At 46.1% G+C, this 5,431-nt stretch overlaps 1 pseudogene; it reads left to right on the forward strand.

Moving 5' to 3' along the window:
- Positions 1–2,361: 2,361 nt before the first annotated feature.
- On the forward strand, positions 2,362–4,230 carry LOC127927186 (SANT and BTB domain regulator of class switch recombination-like; annotated as a pseudogene).
- Positions 4,231–5,431: the final 1,201 nt, after the last annotated feature.

Raw genomic sequence — 5,431 nt, forward strand, 5'->3', positions numbered from 1 at the left:
GTGGCCTTTGGCTTTTTCTTACTGAGGAATTAAAAACGTATTATACACATCACATGGCAAAAATGAATTGGTAACTTAATTAACCTGTTTAGTTTTATATCATTGGATGTTAATTGTTTTGAAAATATAATGCGTCCACTATAACAAGGTTAAACACGTGGTTACACACCAAGGCTTGTTGCAGTGGAGGAGGGTGATGATGGGGAGGAAGAGGAAGACAACTAAGATGTGGAATGATCATTTTCCTACATTATCTGGACAAAGACGTTAGTTCAATTGCAACGATAGCCTAAAGATATATATGTTATTACATTCTACATCTTATAAATCAGTTGAGAAGCTCGACAGACGCCTAATAAAATGCATGATGTCTCTAAGAAGGAGATAGATCTCAACTTGTGTAATTTGTCAATTTAACAATATGTCTATTCAGTTTGCTTTGAATACATTTGTGGAAAGTTGTGGGGGGGGAAAAAACTAAAAAAACACGTGGTGACCCACCTGCTGGACACAAAGTAATTTCCCTTCATTTGATTTATCCGAAAAGGTCCCTTCTGTCGCTAAGCAACCCCGGGACGCGCGACCACTGCACCCGCTGCTGCACTGCGGCACCGGAAAAAGCGGATTCAACGCAACAGAATATTTTTTTTGGGGGGGACGACGACGACGACGTTACAACGACCGGCGGTTCGTTATCTAAACGTCAATTACCGAGCGTTTTAGGGTGTTTCCATCCCGCATGCAATGCTGATTGAATGTCTTGTCTGTCCGTCAACTCGTCCCCGGGATGATACTGCAGAGAGAGTGCCGCTAGCTCGGTAGTAGCATTAAGCGTTAAACGTGGATGACGGATACTGTACACCGGAACCTCCTATCATCCGGACCACAGAAGAATCAGGTGTCATCATTGAATCAGTAAGATGCTAGATAACCCTTCAGCCAACTAGATACTATAATACAAACGTATCGTATTTAGCTTCTAGTACAGTGATGTGCACTTTCGGTAGCTAGCTTGCTAGAATAAACTGTTGACAAAAAAAATGCCATTACATTTGCGTTGGAAAGTTAGACTACAGTCAAAGGGGCCTTCCAAGGGACGACAATCCATCCTTGTTACAAGAAGATAATGTGTGTGCGCTGTTCACCGCGTATGCTATTGACAGTCAGCTTTTCAATGACAACGGTGGGACAAAGTAGGAGAAGCCTATTCCAGAATTTGGTTTAGAGATGCTGTTGGGTTGTCAAGGCTTTCTATACATGCTCTTGTTATTCTTATGTATCTATGTCAAGTAGACCGTCCCATTTACTATTGTCGATTGAAGAAACCGCAGCTTTCTGTGCGCATAAAGTCGCCTCCACCCTTGTATGATAATGTCATATCACTGAGTCTACCTTTAACAGAATAATGCTCTGATCTCTCACCCTTCAGACGTAATAATGTATGATAATGTCATATCACTGAGTCTACCTTTAACAGAATAATGCTCTGATCTCTCACCCTTCAGACGTAATAATGTATGATAATGTCATATCACTACCTTCACAGACGTAATAATGTATGATGGTGTCATATCACTGAGTCTACCTTTAACAGAATAATGCTCTGATCTCTCACCCTTCAGACGTAATAATGTATGATGGTGTCATATCACTGAGTCTACCTTTAACAGAATAATGCTCTGATCTCTCACCCTTCAGACGTAATAATGTATGATGGTGTCATGTCACTGAGTACCTTTAACAGAATAATGCTCTGATCTCTCACCCTTCAGACGTAATAATGTATGATGGTGTCATATCACTGAGTCTACCTTTAACAGAATAATGCTCTGATCTCTCACCCTTCAGACGTAATAATGTATGATGGTGTCAGTCTCTCACCCTTCAGACGTAATAATGTATGATCATATCACACTTTGAGTACCTTTAACAGAATAATGCTCTGATCTCTCACCCTTCAGACGTAATAATGTATGATGGTGTCATGTCACTGAGTACCTTTAACAGAATAATGCTCTGATCTCTCACCCTTCAGACGTAATAATGTATGATGGTGTCATGTCACTGAGTACCTTTAACAGAATAATGCTCTGATCTCTCACCCTTCAGACGTAATAATATGTGATAATGTCATATCACTGAGTCAACCCTTAACAGAATAATGCTCTGATCTCTCACCCTTCAGACGTAATAATGTATGATAATGTCATATCGCTGAGTCAACTTTGATCTCTCACCCTTCAGACGTAATAATGTATGATAATGTCATATCGCTGAGTCAACTTTGATCTCTCACCCTTCAGACGTAATAATGTATGATAATGTCATATCGCTGAGTCAACTTTGATCTCTCACTTAGTCATGAGTCGTTACTGCACCCTGAACAACAACTTTCCCAATGAAAACAACCTCCTGGTCCTGGACATGGTGCTGAGCTCTCTGGAGCGTTCCACAGCCCATCAACTGGGACAACGTGGCCATGCTGGTCCCTGGCTTCACACCCAAGGAGGTAAGCTCTACATGCACTGCACATTGGGACAATAAACATAGTGATTGATTGAAGCTATAGTAGCTAACGGCTACAGTGCGAACCCGGGTCTCCCAGTCTGTAGGCAAGCTTGCTAACCACTGCTCCCACGAAGGAGAGATCGTAAAAGGCTATTAGCCTGGTCTGAGATCTGTCAGTGTTGTCTTACCAACTCCCTATGGTCACTGTTTGGCGTGGACGGGTAGCCTCGAGGTAAGAGTTTTGAGCCAGTAATCTAAATTTCGAATCCTAGAGCCGACAAGGTGAACAATCTGCCGCTGTGCTCTTCAGCAAGGCACTTAACCGCAATTGCTCCAGGGGCGCTGGAAAATGGTGACCCTAGACTTGACCCCACGGTCCACGTCTGTTCCAGTTGGGGGGAGTTGGGATATGACCCCACGGTCCACGTCTGTTCCAGGAGGAGTTGGGATATGACTCCACGGTCCACGTCTGTTCCAGAGGAGTTGGGATATGACCCCACGGTCCACGTCTGTTCCAGGGGAGTTGGGATATGACCCCACGGTCCACGTCTGTTCCAGGAGGAGTTGGGATATGACCCCCACGGTCCCGCGTCTGTTCCCCACGGTCCACGTCTGTTCCAGGGGAGTTGGGTCCACGTCTGTTCCAGGGGAGTTGGGATATGACCCCACGGTCCACGTCTGTTCCAGGGGGAGTTGGGATATGACCCCACGGTCCACGTCTGTTCCAGGAGGAGTTGGGATATGACCCCACGGTCCACGTCTGTTCCAGGAGGAGTTGGGATATGACCCCACGGTCCACGTCTGTTCCAGGAGGAGTTGGGATATGATACGGTCCACGTCTGTTCCAGTTCCAGGAGGAAACACATTTCCATTGCACTTGTACACGTGTGTCACATGATACATAGAAACGCCCACCAATCTCTGTTGTCAGCTGTACTGTAACTTAGTTGAGTTTGGACTGCTGTTGAATGTTGTGCCGGGGTTACCGGGAACCCAGATGATGTGGTCTGAGGGTTGTTGTTGTTATCATGGTATAGCAGTGACATGTTACCATGGTGATTGTCGTGCCTACCTTCAGTGTGCGCAGAGGTTCGAGGAGCTGAAGAGCACCGGAGGGTTCCATCACGTGGACGACCAATGCAACGCGCTGACGGCAGGAGGCTCCTCCCCTGTGGACTATATCAAATCCACACTATTGGACACCACGGGAGACGTGGGGGAGACGCGGACCAATCAGAGCTCCATCTCAGTGACGGGTGAGGCTGACTGGCGTTGATGTGCTAGTGCTTCTGTAGTGGTCTGGGGAACTATGTCTGTGATGATGAGCCTGCCTAATGTAGGAGCTGCTGGGGGTCAGCCTGCCTAATGTAGGAGCTGCTGGGGGTCAGCCTGCCTAACGTAGGAGCTGCTGGGGGTCAGCCTGCCTAATGTAGGAGCTGCTGGGGGTCAGCCTGCCTAATGTAGGAGCTGCTGGGGGTCAGCCTGCCTAATGTAGGAGCTGCTGGGGGTCAGCCTGCCTAATGTAGGAGCTGCTGGGGGTCAGCCTGCCTAATGTAGGAGCTGCTGGGGGTCAGCCTGCCTAATGTAGGAGCTGCTGGGGGTCAGCCTGCCTAACGTAGGAGCTGCTGGGGGTCAGCCTGCCTAATGTAGGAGCTGCTGGGGGTCAGCCTGCCTAATGTAGGAGCTGCTGGGGGTCAGCCTGCCTAATGTAGGAGCTGCTGGGGGTCAGCCTGCCTAATGTAGGAGCTGCTGGGGTCAGCCTGCCTAATGTATTTTGTCACATGCGCAGAATACAACAGGTATACAAATGCTTACCTACGAACCCTTACCAGAGTTAAAAAGTAAGAACATTAGAAAATAGTAACACAATAAATAACAGAAAATAAGACTAAATACAAGGAGTACCAGTACCCCTGTAGTATTATAATAATGAGACTATATACAAGGTAGCAGTACCCCTGTAGTATTATAATAATGAGACTATATACAAGGAGTACCAGTACCCCTGTAGTATTATAATAATGAGACTATATATAATAATGGACTATATACAAGGAGTAGCAGTACCCTGCAGTATTATAATAATGAGACTATATACAAGGAGTAGCAGTACCCCTGTAGTATTATAATAATGAGACTATATACAAGGGAGTACCAGTACCCCTGTAGTATTATAATAATGAGACTATATACAAGGAGTACCAGTACCCCTGTAGTATTATAATAATGAGACTATATACAAGGAGTACCAGTACCCCTGTAGTATTATAATAATGAGACTATATACAAGGAGTACCAGTACCCCAGTAGTATTATAATAATGAGACTATATACAAGGAGTAGCAGTACCCCTGTAGTATTATAATAATGAGACTAGCCAGTGTAAAAGGGTCAATGCAAATTGTCCAGGTAACCATTTGATTACCTGTTCAGCAGTCTAATGGTTTTTGGGGTCAAAGCTGTTCAGGTACCTCAGGTGATCAGATGTTCCGGTAACGAGAGAACAGTCTATAGGCTGTGGTATATAGGTCCTGGATGGCAGGGAGTTCAGCTCCAGTGATGTACTGGGCCGTGCGCACCGCCCTCTGTAGCAGAGAGAACAGTCTATGGGCTGGGGTATATAGGTCCTGGATGGCAGCACCACCCTCTGTAGCAGAGAGAACAGTCTATGGGCTGGGGTATATAGGTCCTAGATGACAGCACCGCCCTCTGTAGCAGAGAGAACAGTCTATGGGCTGGGGTATATAGGTCCTGGATGACAGCACCACCCTCTGTAGCAGAGAGAACAGTCTATGGGCTGGGGTATATAGGTCCTGGATGACAGCACCACCCTCTGTAGCAGAGAGAACAGTCTATGGGCTGGGGTATATAGGTCCTGGATGGCAGCACCACCCTCTGTAACAGAGAGAACAGTCTATGGGCT

This window comes from Oncorhynchus keta, unplaced genomic scaffold, assembly GCF_023373465.1.
Source record: "Oncorhynchus keta strain PuntledgeMale-10-30-2019 unplaced genomic scaffold, Oket_V2 Un_contig_972_pilon_pilon, whole genome shotgun sequence".
NCBI lineage: Eukaryota > Metazoa > Chordata > Actinopteri > Salmoniformes > Salmonidae > Oncorhynchus > Oncorhynchus keta.